We start from the raw sequence: 18,466 nt of genomic DNA on the forward strand, positions 1-18,466 counted from the left end.
AAAAAAAAATATTAAAAAATTGATAAAAAAAATAGTTAGATAAATAAAATAAAATAGTGAAAATTTGATTATTATTTATTAATATAAGGATAAGAAAATTATATATATTGATGGATAAAATTGTTTACAGAATATGTATAGGTTTAGCAGACATCATAAAAAATAGTAAAAATAATTTTAACAAGACAGAAAAATACTTATCAGGAATTGTGAATGTGTTACCTTAAATTATGAAAATATTATTGAAATATTTAATTTTTGTTTTTAGATTTACTGTGAAAAATATATATATTTATTAAAAAATAAGAATTTTTTTCTTTTTGAAATGATATACATAAATGTTAAAATAAAAAAGTTGGTCTGATTTTGCATTATTTTTTAAGAATAATAGTCTATCTATATTTTTTGAAAAAATATATATTTTTATAAATAAAAAAATATATTTTTATTATTTTAAAATTTTACAATTCAAATAATAAACATTAGATTCAAATCTCAAAAGAAAGTAATAATGATTATACATTGAGAAAAATGAAACAAATTAAATCCCAAATAAATAGAGCTATACCATGCCAAGGAAACCATCACTTTCCCCTTTTTCATTTCTTACTCTTCGAAAAGTTAAAGTTCTTGTGGTCCAAGAAGGATTCAATTATTTCTTCTTTCGTCGCTATCTGGGGAATTATTGCCACGTCATTTATTTAGGGAGTTTTTAATTATAGTTATTTTAGACACGTGTGTTAATAACTAGTTATGTTTTCTTCTTCGAATATTATTAGTTATTGTGGCTAGTTTAATTTGTGTAGTACATCGTACTCCCTATGTCCCGTATTTGTTTGTTTTATTGATTTTTATACGAAATTTTACAAATATTTGCATTATATTGAGATGTGTAAAAATAAAAATAGAAAATACTAAACTAAACTTATTAGCATTGCATGATATAAAGTTAATGACATTTATGTAACATATTATAAATTTGAAGAATATTTCTAATGTTAGATAGATAGTACAATTACTTAAAAATATATATATAGATACTTTGTTATAGGACCAACCAAAATAAATAGATTATTAAGAGAGAGAATTAGAAATCCGTTATTTTTCTTTTCTTTTTCTAGTTACGTTAAATATTTAGTATCACAATAACAATTCTATCTGTTTAGATAATATTAAATTTTAAATAAATAGAAAAGATAATAAAATATTTTATTATTAATAATATAGTAATAAATAATAAGTAGTTATAAAATATTTATTGTATATAAAAATCTGTATATTCTTAATCTCACAAGAATTGGACAAAATCGGTCAGAGAATGACCAAAGGTTTCCTAAGACACTCTATAAAGCATCTAGGTGATATTTCATCTATGCGAAGTAGGATTTAGCGAACAATTCACCGATAGAAAAAAAAAAAAAAAACAAGAAAAAGACTTAGAAATAGAATTTCATTAAAATTAGAAAAGAAAGTACAAGCAGAATCGAAAGAAAAACGATAAAGAAAGCAGATAAGTGTTCAAAAAAAATAAAATACTTAAACGTAAAAAACTTGAGATAAAATGTTGAAAATATTGTATTGGTCAAGAACTCTTCTTACTACAAAAAACAATCGCAAGTTACGACGGAATTATTCCGTCGCAACTTGATATTTTTCCGTTGCAAATTTACATTGTGATGGATTTTACATCGAAATGGAAACCATCGTAAATATTTGGTTGCAACTCCGAAACGACGATATTGAGGTTCCATCGCAAAAAATTACAACAATATTGCAAGTGAATAATCTCTTGTTAATGTTGTCGCAACATTAGAGAATATTGCAATGCATTTCTTCTGTTGCTAATTCCGTCGCAATATTAGAGAATATTACAATGCATTAATTATGTTGCTAATTCCGTCGCAAAATCTCTATTATTATTCAATCCTTTAGCTTATTTTTATCTCTGCTATTCCAAAAATTTATATAGCTATATTAATTCAACCCTCCACGATAAATCAATTGAAAATCTCAATTAATAATTCTCGTCAAATATGCAAAAATTAAATGAAACTGGATACAAATTTTTGATCTAAAAAGAATCTAATGAACTACATACATTATAATATAAACAAAATGTATTTAGCAATGATGTTGAAAACAAAGAACATCCCATGTTAAAATTTCATGCAAAACTGATGACATATCCCAACAACAACTAAATTACAACATAACGAAGCAATTGCATTAATGAGAAAAGAAAAATGATAATAATAAGCTATGTGATACATGCCTTTTGCACAAAAGCATTAAGTTTGGTTTCACAAGTACTGCATTTTTTATACTGTTTCATCAGGGATCCATTTAAATTAAACACCCAATAAAGTTGGTATTTGAAGTACCTATTGCTCTTTGAAGGCTATGACTTAGGACGAATCTTATGCATAATAATCACAAAACATCATGGAACTCGGTTATGTTCTGCCCATCTCAATCTGCATTTTTAGACAAGAAAATAATTTAATGAGCTGCTGGTTTTCGGGAATGTTAGCAATTTAGGCGCGTAGTAGAAGTCACTCACAACAAGCTCAAAGTCTTCGGACATGCCCATTTAAAGCTCACATTGCTCTTCTGCTATCCCCAGTGCCTTGTAAACATCACTCTGATAATTTGCTAATGTCTGAGAATCACCCAACAATGAAATCTCAATAACAATTGAGAATTGGATCATGACAAACAATCACTACCTCCTTCAGCCAAGTTCAAAACAATGCCGAACAAAGAAAAAGAGAACAACCAACACTATCTCCTTCAATACTTTGTTAGTTTGACGAGTTTCCACTAGAAACTATAAAAGAAGACTATGGAGAACAAACAATGCATCACTTTATTCTATTTACAGCTTCATATTCCAAATCCGAAGAGATGATAGTCTGTAAGTTATATAAGGCCCAACATGTTCTTTGCACAACACAAAAATACTACTTTAAATTATAAAAACATCCTACACGTTATTATTGAACATATTATTATTATCAGTATTATTATTATATTAAGCAGACTTGGGCAGACAGACGTATGTAGAGATAAAATAAGAATACAGAAAGAAACATACCAAAAAATTAATTAATAGTTCTAGTTAATTAAGATCCCAAAAATATCTAAAAGTGATGAGAAACATGGGAAGCACAAAAAATGGACACAAAATATATCTACTCTCTCATCACAGATTTAGTCTCTGGCAGTCTCAATCATTTAAAAAAAATAGTGATATGATGTGCTCTGACTGAGGGTGGATTCTTTCATGCATACATAGACACACACACATACACCAAATTATAGTAGTGGTAGTAGTAATAATCTGGAATGAAATAATTACGCGAAGAAGACAGGGAAAGATTTATTTTACCTGTCCTGCAAAGACCATATCTCTTAAACAAGCATGCTAAATAGAATCACTACGCCTTTACCATCAAACACTCACACCTCCAACTTGATGTCTCTGGACATATGACAGGTAAGCAAATAAAGAATTAGAATGAAAATTTTATTCACCGGTAAGCACAAGACATTTATTCAAATAAATCATCGCTGCTCCGCTCACACATAAGTCAGAAAACCACAACTAGAAATCCAAATAAAAATGCGAGAAATATTTTTCATGTAAAATTAATTAGTATTAAGCATATAGTGATCAATAGACATCTAGAATTAAACTAATAGCCATGCAGAAATATTTCATGGTTTTTGTTTGCATGTATTTTAAAAATATTTCAATCAAGTATATATTTCTAATTCAATTTTTAATTATATGCTTATATATATCTTAACCATGATCCACCATCATTATGATAATGATTGTTCTCCATTTTGCACACAAACAAATGTTCTATAATATGTATGCATTTCCCCATTCTAGAATATTGAAACAGTATGCTTAAATGGGTTCTATAACAGAAGCTAAAGACAAGACTAGAACACACATACGCGCACACACACATATAAATTCTACAAGCATTGAATACATAGGCAACACAATTCAATGCTTGGTTACAGCGAACACTTATCATCATGTTGCACAATTACCATTTAGCAGTCATTACGTAGGATATGTGCTCTTTCAATTATGTATGGAACAATTGATCACCTCTGGCTTCTTGTCTTGGGATTAGGAATATATTCCATTTAGGGAACTCAACAGAAATGGCATGGAATCTATAATCTTCGCTTGTCTGGATACCTGTAGTAGGATAACAAAAATAATAGAGCTTTCATCCTATGTACTTTCAATACCTATAAAAACTGCACAACGCAACACAATGTTATTAACTTTGTGATTAGTTTCGATTCCATTTTCCATAAGTGTGATTCCATTCACCAGCCATGTTCTCATCTCTCTTCCAGTCAGATTTGACCCATCGAGTTTCCCAATCGAGCAACACATTTCTGAAAATTAATTAAAAATAACTATTCGCCAGAGTTCTAACGTAGAAAATATTTTTATCTCCAGCGACAACTACAAGGAGAAAATTACATACTGAAATTTTGGTAGCAGAAGGAACCAACAAGCTAGTATTTGATCCATAGAATCAACTGAAATTGCAGTTGCAAAGTGAGATTGAACTAAACCTAATCGATTCAGCAAGGTCTAGCAAAACAGAGAACCTAATAAGCTAATGAAATTGTTACATTATGGGAAATTACAGAGCAAGCTTACTAATGAAACTGCATAGGCTTTTTCCCAAGCACAATTAAGCCTCCCAAGTCCCGGTCGCTGGTACAAAAACCTTAGAAATGATCGAACTCGATGTCAACGTTGAGGGGGTGGCTGGCGATAGATGTGTCTGCGTCGGTGGGAGAGTGCTACGCAATGATGTGTTTACCTCCGCGGGAGAGTGGCTGGTGCAATTAGAGGAAGTGGGAAATATTTTGCCCTAATGTGACGGTGCGCAAATGCATGACAGAATCCTTTGCAGAATTGCAACCGATCTGAATTATTCGTCGTATAAAAATTTTATTTTGGGGCAGAATATATTTCTTTATATTCAGCCATTCAATTCAGTCTAGGTAGCCATTTGTGACTGAATTTTTTTTTTTTTGCAAATTCTATTACTAAATTGCAATTGAGCACATTTTTTTGCAAAATCTCTTATTAAATTGTAACAATTTAATTTGTTGGTTGTAAAATTAATAGTTATTTTGCGATGGAACAATTTTTTTTGCGAATTTCATCACTAAAATGTGGCCATATTACAACTTCTTACATCCGTTTCAATATTTCATTGCAAAAATACTTAATTACAACGGATTAGAGCTATCCTTGCAATGTCCATCACAAAGTTGCGACGGAATGTGAACCCTCGCATAATTCCATCGCAATTTATGATTTTTTTTTGTAGTGTTTTGTCTCTATTCTTCAGCTAATATAGCTTCATGAGAGACGGTAACTTCACTTGTATTGATCACCCACTATTGTCATCATCATTGAACATCCTCAATTGATTGCATAACCGCTTAAACTCTTATATCTTAAATGACCACTATTTATAAAACCAACTTTCTTGATGATCATTGCATAATTTCCAAGCTTCTTGCAATAATTAGCTCGATTAACACTTGTAACCCCCATAACCTTTGAGTAGTCCTGTTTAATGAAATCTTCCACTACTTCTAACTTTTTAATTATTTGTATTTAATCCTCGTTCATATCCAAGGATGGATGTAGTAGGGAGCAACGGTAGTTAACCCAGCCCTTACATATATACTTTTTTAGTGTAAAATTAACAAAATTATGTATTTTGGATTAATTTATCTCCCCCTGGTCCCATTTTTTAATATTTTTTTTAGGCTAAAAGATAATTGATTTTTTTTTTTTGTGATTCTTTTGATTTGCGCTTCTATTTTTTATTTTTTATTTTTTATTTTAGTAAAAAATATTAAATTTTATATAGTTTTGTTGATTTTTTCTTTAAATATTTAATCTTTGCCCATCTTGTTTTCAATCTTCTATAAGTGGCTGCACCGGGAAAAGTAAAAAATATAACATTGAATCGATAAAACTAAACCGATATTTAGCTCCCTTGAAATTTTAAAATTGGTTCTATTACTCTTCATATCCAAGTAAAAACCAAAACTACAAGTTCATTGAATGTAATCTGTCATAATTGTCCCTATCCCTCTTCTTCCACAATGATTTCTGCAAGGCTGTAGATTTTCTGCAGTAGAATAGGCTTTCCAAACCAACTTTGGACCGCATCTTTACTAGGCTTGAGTTACTTGGGCTCAACTTCCTTATCTTGGTTCTCTTCTTCAACCTTTGGACTCAACTCTCTATTCGAGTCTCCGTCAAATTGGGTTTTTCCATCCATTTGGACTTTATTTCCTTATTTTTGGACTTTTTATAATTTATACTTTTGGGTCCAACAATATTATTTATTTGATAATTGATTTGATATATATTTTTGTTGCATATACTTCTACATTTGGTTTCGCTAGCTGCTCCCACTTTTAGTTATATTTTTCATTATTTTTTTGTTCCCTATGGTTAAAGCCGTCACTTTCGTCTTTTTTTTCTCAACGAGTTTTTTGAATTCACTTCGAAGTTACACCTTTTGCATGGTTAGAACTATTGCTTTTCTTCTTAAAACCTTAAAAGTTACTTTCGGGAGTGAAAAGTTCTCAGTCATCATTTGCCCTTTAGCATATTTGAGCATCCATTCTTCTTCTTCTAGACCACCTTCTGGAGTCAAAAAATATTCAATGATTTCCTACCAGTCAACATATTTAGTCTATGCAACAAATTTTAGCAATCTCTTCCTTCTGATAAGATAGCTCCTTGAGCCGGTCTTTCCACTTTCGGACAACCTGGACGTCATCAATCATCCGGCTGTAAATTGGCCTTTGTGCGGATCGCATCCCTAAAAGATAAAATTGTATCCTCCCAACTTTTATAATCATCCACCTCAACAGTCTCCAATTTATCGTCACTCATAATCTTCCAGAATGTCCCCAAAGCTTCTTTATCGATCAAAAGTTGCCTATAGCCCAGCCATCCCAAAAAAAAAAACAACAAGAAAAATTGGTTTCAAATATCGTGTGGCCTCCTTGGTACGCTTCCTAAAGATCACATCCTCCATATTGTTCTCCGATTGATCCACTGATTCCTTAACCCATAATACTATACTAGAATTCTTGATCATCACATTCTCTTGGCAGAATTTAGGTTGAGTTGATAGTACGCTACATTCTTGCAGTATGAACTCAATAATCTTAACTAGAAAACTATTGTGGTACTCTAATACTTTCTCGATGTCCTTTTCCGCCACTAAAATTGTGACACCCCAACCCACAAGCCACGTAAAGTCGGGTATGTCGAAATTGTAGATTGGCTCAACAGGTCAACACAAGTTTTCTCAGCACACTTCTGTCCTCACTCACGCGCACCGTGAGAGACTTCTCAGTGGGTCACCCATCCTCAAATTACTCTAGAGCAAGCACACATAACTCTAAAGTTCTTTCAGTAGGACTTCCGAAAAAATGTGCATATTGTGGACATGAGTAGTCTATTCAATCTATTTAACCTATAATCAACTTCGGATGGTTTTGGCCAATTAATGGCCCAACTCCAGGGTCTATCACATCCTCCCCCAGTTAAGAATGCAACGTCCATGTTGCACCCCAAGGATAGTCAATTGCTAGGCCCTTCACCAGTCCGATTAATGACACTGGGCTATCACAGGTCGGCTCTGATACCAACTGTGACACTCCGACCCGCATGCCACGCAAAGTCAGACATGTCGGGATTATAGACTGGCCCCACAAGTCAACACAAGTTCTTCCAGTGCGCTTATGTCCGCACTCACGCACACCTGAAAGACTTCCCAGGGGGTCACCCATCCTCAAATTACTTTAGAGCAAACACGCTTAACTCTAGTGTTCTTTCAGTAGGGTTTTTGAAAATAAATGTGCACATTATTGACATAAGTAGTCTATTCAATAAATTTAACCTATAATAAACTTTGGATGGCCTAATACCTGCCCATCCGCACATGGGAGTTGGCCAATCAATGGCCAAACTCCGAGAGTATTACAAAAATAGTAAAAGAGACTTCGAATTCCTCATCATCATCCAGAGCTCCAACTTTAATCTCATTTTCCAGTACCTTAGTGATGAAGGATTCTATAAAAGAGTTCAAATTGGATCTAAAAGAATTTTCTTTTAGAACACCTCTGTCCCTCAACTTCTTTGACTTTCTGAATTCTTTTTCTGCCACTAAAAGAATTTTTAGGAAGAAATGTCTCTCAATATGCTTTTTCTTCTGGCCTTCTTGAACATTTTATGTCGGTAAGCCTTGGGAAAGAACATCTGATATTGGAAAGTTAGGAGTGGCTAATGAAAGTATCTTTTGGATCGTGTTTTTTTATGTTGATTGCTGGTGGCGGAATTTCACCTTGCACTTGAGGTTTTTGCACTTTTAGGTTAGAGAAACGAGACAACTCTTTTTGGGAAGCCTGTTTGGTATTAGAAAATTAAGAGGGACTTGGACGAAGTCAAAAAGATAATGGCTTACTTTGGAAAATGCATAATTGAATACCTTATAGTATTCTCGCATCTTGGGGAAATGGGCGGTACTCTCTAATTCGATCTGGAATAGGCCATTAGCATGACGGCTTTGCAAGTATTGTAAGAGCATCTATGAAAGCTCTTGCAGGATTTATTGGCATATCTTTTTTACTGCTTTTGTGGTTGATCTACCACCCACGGAACTTGTTGAATTATTTCTGCAGCATGGTGTTTTTTCATAGAAGAGGGACAATATTCGCCATTTTCTGGATATGGCAGATTTTCCACTGGTTGTGGCAGAATCCTACCCTAAAGATCATATCTGCCACCTGATGAATGTAATGGATTTTCCATCAAAAGTAGCAGAATTCCGTTCACTGAACCCTGAAAAGCATGTTCTCCTCCTGTTGGATGTGGCGGGTTTTCCCTTTGAAGTCACGGATTTCCTTTTAGAAGCATATGATTCGGCTATTGTTACTCCGCCTAGCCGATTAGCTGGAATTAGTTAATCCACTAAAATATACAGGACTAGATTCAGGCTGAAATCTCTAGATGTACGTACTGGTGGCGTATATGGAGTCATTGTAGTTGCCACTCTATCCACAGTCACTTGCCCCCAGAAGTTCAATAATATGAAAGGGGAATGTAGGGTTGTTGACTCCAAGGCATCTAGTTCTCCCAAACTCTTGGAGGAATAATGCTTGAAGTATTTTCTCTCGAGGCGACTGGGGTGTGTTTGTTTGTGGGTTTGGGTTTTTGGGTTTGGATTTTTTAATAGTAAAAAGTTTAATTTGAATAGTTTTTTGATGTGATATAAATATATATTGATGTGATATTTTGAATGTAAAATAAATTTGTAGTATAATATAAATAAAAGTAATTGATTGATTTGATATTTTTAGAGGGAAAAGAAAATCTGAATAGTAAAAACCTTTTGAGAAAACCACAAAAGAACACAACTCTTATTCTTTAGCCGAACTGTACAACCAACTTGCCCTTTAGTGGATTGGACAATTTGGGAAGCAATGCCATTGAACAATTTGGCTCTTCCTAGTGGAGGAAAACTTGTTTTTCTGCTGGACTTTGCGACGAACTTGCCTCCAAGCAGGTAAGGAGGTTTAAAGCCATATTTTTATACGATTCAGCTTCCTCAAATTGAGAAATATTCATTGGATATCCTGCCGACGTACTATCTCCATATTATAACTAATTCTCCAAAGAAAGCGAATAGTGTCTTCGAATTTGATGAAACTAAAGCTAGACACGAAACAATTATAGTCCCACTAGGCATGCCAATTTGTTGTATACAGAAATTCGTAAATTCTTAGTCTCACAACAGTTTGACAAAACTGATCAAAGAATGACGAAGGGTTCTCTAAGGCACTCTAGAAAGCCCTTAGGTGATATTTTATGTTTGAAAAAATATGACTCAGAAAAAAATTCTCCGATAGGAATGAACAATTAAAGGACTTAAAAATAAAATTTCATTAAAAATGGGAAAAAAATACAAGCGAATTTAAAAAAAAAAATTGGTAAAAAAAATGGATAAATGTGTGAAAAAAGGAAAATAGTGGAATGTAAGATATTGGAAAAGTAAAGATAAAAGCTTAGAAATATTGTGTTGGTCGGGGATTCTTTTTTGTCTATATTCTTTGGCTTATATTGCTTCATAAGAAGTAGTAATTTCACTTGTCTTGATTGTCCACTACTTCCACCATCATTGAAGATCCTCAATTGATAACATAACCGCCGAAACTCACATATTTTAATTGACCACTATTTAGTAACTACAACTTCCTTAATGATCCTTACATAACTCCAAACTTCTTTCAATAATTAGTTTCATTAACACTTGTAACCCCCATAACACTTGAATAGTCTAATTTAATGAAGGCTTCCACTACTTCTAACTCTTTAATTATTGATTTTTAATCCTCATTCATGTCCAAGTAACAACCAAAAATTCAAGTTCATTGAATGTAATCCTTCATAACCATCGATATCCCTATTCTTTCACCATGATTTCCGAAAGACTGTAGATTTTTTTAACCAGAATGGGCTTTCCGCACCAACTTTGGGCCACATCTTTATTAGGAGCTCAAGGAGTTGGCCATTAAATGTGGAAGCTCAAGGAGTTGGCCATTAAAAGAATGAGATTACATGTAATTAAAGAGGAAGAGTTTTAACCTCAAGCAAGCTTATAAAATGAGAGAATCAAAGATGAAGAAAAGGGCCTCAACCAACACAACAATTTTAGCTTTATCTTTTTATCTTTTTATCTTTACTTTTTTGTATTATACATTCCTTGTGATGTATATTTCTACAATTTTATTTTCTTATCTTCCAGCGGTCTTTTAATTCCGAATGTATTTTTTGAGCCTTTACTTTCCAATTTTAATAAAAGTACATTTTAAAAGTCTTTTTCTTCTTATTTCCATCGACGGGTTTTCCGTTAAGTCCTATTTTCAATACAAAAAATATCACCTAGGGGCTCTCTGAATTGCCTTAGAGAATCCTTGGCCATTCTCCGACCGGTTTCACCAAGTCGTAAGAGATTAGGAATATAAAAAAAATTTTAAAAAAATTGTCATGCCCAGTGGGACCACGATCATTTTGTGTCCAACGTTTCGGAAATACAATTGCAAGAATCTATAATTACTACCCTCATGCCGCCAAAAGTCAGTGCATCCGGAAATGAAGGTAAGGAAATTATATCTCATGATACTGATCCTATCACCAAAAACACAACAACTTCTGGTGGAAATGAGGGTCAGATGTCGGCGTCATATGTGTCTGCCAGTAGTATCCGAGAGCAAATCAAAGAGAAAGTACAATCATCTTCGCGTGATTTCACCATATTGCTTTTTAAGTATTTAACGGACGTGATCCGACCAACTATCCAGAATGAAATAATGTGGTTAAGAGATAACGAGGCTAGGAAAGGTAAAGCACCTTTGAATGAAATCACCGATGCTGCCTCGTCTTATCATCCGCCTTAGGTAACAAATTTATCTTCTCATCAGTTTCAATATGAACATGTTTCTATCCTCTAGCATGATGGAGCTTCAGTAGGCACTTCGGCAAGTGTGTCGCCTTCAGAAGGAATTGGATTTTCCACAAGTCTCACCCATCTGCCCAGCCAACCTGCTTGGGTGGCAAGATGGCCTATTGAGCCAGCGGCGGATTAGTATCTCTTTGGTGGAAATATTCCACTGTCATTTCCATCGGGCCGTTGGGAAATTAGAATTTATAGAGTCAACCATCTTACATTCCCCATTCATACTATGGAACCCCTTGGAGTTTGTATGCCCAAAACCCGCCAATTTAGTAATTGGTTGAGGGGCACACAACCATATATAGTGTTGCAACCACACTGGTCCCGTACACATAACCACCATAGGCTTGTGACAGCGTTAGGCCAAATCTACCTCAGGGAATTTCTGCGGGGAGGCCGATCCCAGCCAATCAGCCCACCAGAGTATCACCAGCAATCATTCAAGAAACACCATGATCAAGACTGTCCGTTAAAGGGCCGGTTCAGCAGAATCGGCCACCTCCAGTGGGCGGAGGACAGATATTCTAAGGCTTTGCATCTATGTGGAGGAACGGTTGCTAGTGAATCCACGTCAGCGGATTCCATCGAATCAGGCACAACATAAAGTAGTTTAGCGGAATCTGCCAGCCGAACCAGAAGCCTTGGAAGAGGCAATACGTGGAGTTTGTGGTGATCTGTTGCAGATGCCACTCAGGCCGCAGTACCAACGGCCATTTCTAGACCAATTTTTTTAAGAACATCCGCTGCCAAGACATGCCTAGATTTAGGAGTTTATCCTATTTTTAGGAGAGGATTCCAAATCGACAATTGAGTATGTGAGTTGATTAATGGCTCAGTGCAGCCGAGAATATGACAACAATGACTGGTCAAATTATAACTTTTTCTTTGTCATTAAGAGGACCAACATTCAGTTGGTACGCTTCTTTGCGTCCCAACTCGGTGCACAATTGATTAGAGTTAGAGCATGCATTCTGTGAGCGGTTTTATAGTCGACTGCTAGAGGTGACAATAACATACTTGATTGGTTTGTGGCATAAGTCCGATAAGTCAGTCGAGCAGATCTTGGAATGATTCTAACGAGTGAAGAGTAGATGCGAGGTTTGTATTCCTGAGAATCAGGTGGTCAACATTGCCATTGATATTATGGATCCAACCCTCCTGCAGAAGCTAGCCTTACAAGAGTACCAAATGATGCTTGAAATTTGATTTTGATTTTAAAATGTGCTTCTCGTGTTCTTAAGTGTCGCATTGTAGCCCAAAATTTTTCATCAAATAATAAATTTGTTCATGTTGACCGGTGAGTGCCAGGTCAAACTCTGGACATAAATGTAGGGGGAATATTAGTGGAGATAAGAATGAGTATATGAATCAAATTGAATTGAATGTACTTTTACACTATCGAGTTTAAATGCAATTGCAGAATTAAGCGTGAAATAACGGTGAAGTGAGTATAGTGTAATGCGAGGGTGATTATAATAGCTAAGCAATAGCAAGGAAGAATGAAAGGTGTCTTCCAGGTGGATGAAAGTGAATGTGTTATATGTATATACTTCGTGCATTAGAGTGTTGCGTGAGAGTGAACACAAAAGATATCTGCCTACTAATGAGCCTCGCAATCTTTGGACGATTTGTTCTACAAGTACTCTAGAGAGCTAAAACAATTATTGATTATTGATTTGATGACTTATAAATTCATACTTCATTGCCCTGCTAGCCGTTCTCATCGACACTCGTGACTGATAAATAAATTGGTTAGATTGCCCCTACTCCTTTACTATATTTTTTTAAGTCAAATTGCGTGTGAAGAGCTACTTTCGCAAGCATCTTGGATCTACCTAGCAGCATGATTTTCTTTCAGATTCATCTAACTAGTTTTAGTTAAGTGACTTACGTGTGCTTCTAGTCCCATTAGCTAGAAACACTTCGCAAACATTTTCTTAAGTTCATGCCATCCAGGGGTGAGAATGCGATGGAGAAAAAATGATTTTTCATTACTTGAAAATTAAAAGAATCGAATGTTGTGATTACACTAAAAATGTAACATTGCGATTTATCTACGAATTTAACATGCATGCTATATTACAAAGCTTGTAAAGTTATCAAAGTGTAGAATTTAAATGAGATGGGTAGCGAGCACGCGACTCCTGTCACGAGTGCTGCTAGTCACCCGTTTCTAGCGTCCAGAGCTCCTTAAAGCTTGAGCTCTTTTCCAACGAAATGCAAATTTCAGATTGTAAAATCTTGATAAATGAGCTTCGATTTGGGTCCTATTTATCGGCCTTGGCCAAGCTTCTAAAAGGTGGTGCTTGCCAATGATAGCTAACGATTTAACTCCCCACCGTCCAATCCCATAGATGCTAATTCCTAATCGACAGCCAAAATGATTTTGACACAGATTGAGACTTGGATCTTAGTAAATTCAACCTCCTTTTACCAAAAAGATTATTGGTCCCGCCCTCTTTCTCTACTCAGTTAATTCTCAAATCGTGGCCAAAGAATAGACAGCTTGACTCCATTTTTATTTCGCACGTATTGAGATTTGGATCTTATCCAATCCTGTAGAATTGGTTTTCTTTTTTTAATGTGAGATATAGATAAATATATTCGATAATATAAAAAATAATATTTTATATTAAATATTGACTTTTGTGAAATGATAATATATATATATTGAAAATTGTGTAAAAAAAATGTTTGGGCAAACAAAGTGTGCTTGATTTGTATTTTTAGCTTAAGATGTTTTTATATAGATATGCGAAAGTATGCCGATAATATTAAAATTATTTTATATTAAATTTTTGACTTTATATGAGTTTGTAAAGTATATCTACTATATTTTTATAATATTAATCAAACAGGGTATTAGAAAAAAAAAAAAAAAAACTTAGTGTGAATACACTCATAATTTTAGTGGTCATTGGTTCAAACTCCGATGTCTCCACATCTTGTATGTTACATATGGTTTGTCTAATGTGATTTAGCTTTTATGCCTAATTTGCAAGCTATTAAGTTCGGCTAAGAGTTTAACCATAGTGCACCCAAAGGGTAGCAGTTACCGGTTCCCACTTTATAAAAAATAAAAATATATATATATATTAATATGATCTTAATGTTTTCAATAATTCCAATTTTAAAAATTTAGCAAAATATTATGACACTATTAATAAGATATTGTAAATATTAATTAATAATTACATAATAAACTACATTTATAATATATTTAAGAGTTTACATAATTTGAAATATATTAACTTGTACTTATATATATACTTACAAGTGATATAATTATTTAATGTTATATTGTAATTTATGATGGTTGATTGATTTTATATTTTATTTATAAATAATTATATATTTAAGAATGACAATAAAATAAGAAAATAAGAAAATAATATAAATAAAGACATTACTAATAAAATTATTTATTAATGCAATAGCAAATACCATTAAATTAATATCAAAATTTTTTTGGTAAACTATTTTTTTAGTCCCATAACTAGACCCCTTTATCATTTTAGTCCCGTAAGTGGAGCCTGTCGCAAACTAGTCCCATAAGTGAAAATTTTTTGTTGTTTTAGTCCTCCGGTGCCGGAGATGCCCGCGTGGCTCGCTGGAGGTGACGTGTCCGCCAGGTGTCACTGACTTAGCGGACACGTGGATTTTTTATTTTTTTTTCATTTTTTAATTTTTTTTAAAACTTATTTTTAATTTATTTTAAATTTATTTTTAATTTTATTTGTATTTTTTTATTTGGTCCAATTAAAAAAAATTAAAAAAATTAAAAAAATGAAAAATAAATAAATAAATCCACGTGTCCGCTAGGTGTCGCTGACCTGGCGGGACACCTGGTGGACACGTCACCTCCGGCGAGCCACGCAGACGTCTCCGGCGCCGGAGGACTAAAACAGCGAAAATTCTTCACTTATGAGACTAGTTTGCGACAGGCTCCACTTACAGGACTAAAATGATAAAAGGGTCAGACTAAAAAAACAATTTACCCAAAATTTTTATATAAATATAAATAAAAAAATTAAAACACAATTTTTTTTTCTTAAAAATATTTTTTTTTCATATATTTTAATTTACATATAATTTAAAAAATAAAAGTAAATAAATATATATACTTATCATATCATATCATATATATATATATAAAAGAACTCAACGTGGACTCTACTTTCTTTAATATTTATGCAATCTTGCAATCTCATAATTTTGAAATTTTTTTTATTTATTATTTTGTTTTATCATTTTAACTCTTTATCAATAAATACTATTTTTATAGTTTTTTATATTTAATTTTTTTAGATTTAGATTATAATAAAAACAACTTGCAATATTTATTCCTATAAATATGTAATATTTGGTACTAAAATTTTATTTATTCATTTATAAATTACTTTAATATATTTTTATCATATTTATTTTTTTGGATTTAAATTTTCTTTTTTTTTCTCTTTTTATTAGTGAAGTTATAATTTATTATTATTATTTTCATGTATTAGTTTTATAATTACTATTTTTATGTACATAATTAATTATTTTTTAAAATTTATATTATAATAGGATAACTTGCAATATTTATGCATATGATTATGAAATTTTGTTACTAAAATTTTATTTTTTATTTATGAATTACTTTAATAATTATGAAACTAAAATTAAATATATTTATTTTTGTGATATTAAATATAAAAATTTGATTATCACATATATATACTCATATTGATGTATTAATTTGTATATATATTTTATTAGTATATTTAATTTTTATAAATGATGTGGTTTTGCAGAGAATTCTATAAATGAGGTGGTTTTACGTAGTTTGGGAATTTGGTTTTAAATGGTTGTTTAACTGAGTGTTAGTGGACAAAATTAAGTTTTACGGTTTTTCATAGTGTTTATAAATGGGTTGAGTAATCACGTTTTTCTAAAATTTCATTCTATTTTCACTATTTTCTTATTTACTTTTCATATTCTCTCAATTTTTACAGTTGTTCTGATACTTTTTGTATTGATTATAGTTTTTTTTTTTATTTTTTAAATTTTTTATTTTGGTGTTTTTTTCTTGCGACAGAGCAAGAGTCGTAAAATTGGATCCGAAAAGACTATTTGCCGGAGGATTCACTCGGTTTTATTTCTAAATTTTGCTTAGGTTTGTTGATTTATTTCCATTGCCTAATATTTACTACAGTCAGAGAATTTTTTTTGGACATTGAATTTGAAAATTTGAATTTATTTATGATTACTTTTTTCATTTTGTATTTAAATTCTTCTCATAGTAATTTGCTTTCACAACTGGGTGTAGCATCCAGGGTACAGAAATAGAGGAATATTAAAGAAGAAAAAAAAAACTAGAAAAAAAGAAACGGGAGCAAAGAAAAAAAAAAAGATAAATGCAGGTGTCTAGCAATATAGTTTGGTGGTTTATTTATTTGTAATATATAAAAATTATTTCATTATACATTTAAGTGTAATTTAAATTTTTATTAGCAATTCATCATAATTTATATTAAGTTATATGTTATTTTTATTATTTTTTTCATCATAGAGTTACAATTTTGTTATTCAGGAATTGATTTTATTAGTTAGGTTGTAAAAACATAAATTGTTATATGTATATAAATAATAATTTTATTTTTATAATCAATCAAGAAATTAGGAATGAAATTACGTTAGCTACGTGAATTATAGGGACGGAATTCCGTTACAAATAGATTATTTTTTAATAGTGTATATATTTTTTTAATTGATTTTTTTCATAATAAACTTTATTTTAATATTAAATTATTTTAGTTATATTACATATTTTATTCCAAATATATAAGTTAAATCATAATTTATATTATTATATATTCATTTGAAATTTGTAAAATTATTTTTTCAATTTATTTTAAATGATATTTTTTCTAAAAAAAATTATTATATAATATTTAATTCTTACTATTTTTATAAAAAGTTTATTATTTTTAAACTTATTAAAGTATTTTAAAATAAAAATAAAATTAATAAAATTTTAAATTTGGCATCATGAGTCCTTCACGGAAATAAGCCCTAGCGGAAGCCCTCTCTTGTTGCCTAGGTTGAATTTAAATGTCCGATATTTAAAGCGGAAGCATATTTGAAGATGAAGTCATATACGAATCTTGGGTGATTAAAGGTTTGGTTTCCAAGATCAGAGGTCCGGCTTCCTTTCTGTCATTTACGGGTGAGAAGCAGAAACTACAGGGAGAATCAGATCTATTTTACGGTTCTGATCCAGGGACCTAACCCTAGCCTATTTATAATAGGGCAAGCATAATTGTAATTACAATTATGCCCTTAATTAATATTATTAATTTGTCACGTCACCAAAATAATAATATTATACGGGTAGCTGCACTTTCATTCTATAATAATCAAACCTATCAGTCAATAATTAATTATATTAATTAGACCACTTAAATAATAAGACTGAATAAAATAATAACTTTAACAATATATGCGATACACATATTTAATCCCAAAATTCATGCTACTTCAATATATATTTCATTGTTATCCATAATAATAATAATAATAATTTATTTATATCTTATATATTTGAGCTCGCATCTCATGTGATCAAATTTTTTTCATATTTTATTTGATTTTTAATAAAATAATAATATTAATTGATATAGTTAATAGCTTATTATTAATCTTATATAATTATTATTTATATAATTAATAAAATTATAACTAATAAATATATTTACTAAAATTTATAAATTATTATAATAGTAAAATTAAAACCAAATTATATTTATAGTAATTATATTTATAATTAGTAAAATTTTAAAAAAAATTTATTCCTTATGAGCTCAGTTTTCAGTCATTATAAAAAAAAG

At 31.6% G+C, this 18,466-nt stretch overlaps 1 long non-coding RNA gene across 4 annotated transcripts; it reads right to left on the reverse strand.

Moving 5' to 3' along the window:
• Nucleotides 1–2,133: 2,133 nt before the first annotated feature.
• Nucleotides 2,134–4,967, reverse strand: LOC127241410 (uncharacterized). Of its 4 annotated transcripts, XR_007836522.1 has the most exons (7): nucleotides 4,697–4,967; nucleotides 4,518–4,627; nucleotides 4,310–4,425; nucleotides 4,066–4,219; nucleotides 3,389–3,481; nucleotides 2,561–2,659; nucleotides 2,134–2,474 (listed from the first exon to the last, which is right to left on the reverse strand). It is a non-coding gene; the product is annotated as an uncharacterized LOC127241410 (long non-coding RNA). The 4 variants fall into 4 exon arrangements; XR_007836523.1 differs by lacking the exon at nucleotides 4,518–4,627; XR_007836521.1 differs by lacking the exons at nucleotides 4,310–4,425; nucleotides 4,518–4,627 and having other exon boundaries at nucleotides 4,127–4,219.
• Nucleotides 4,968–18,466: the final 13,499 nt, after the last annotated feature.

Source organism: Andrographis paniculata, unplaced genomic scaffold, assembly GCF_009805555.1.
Source record: "Andrographis paniculata isolate CXL003 unplaced genomic scaffold, ASM980555v1 Contig82END, whole genome shotgun sequence".
NCBI classification, from domain to species: Eukaryota; Viridiplantae; Streptophyta; class Magnoliopsida; order Lamiales; family Acanthaceae; genus Andrographis; species Andrographis paniculata.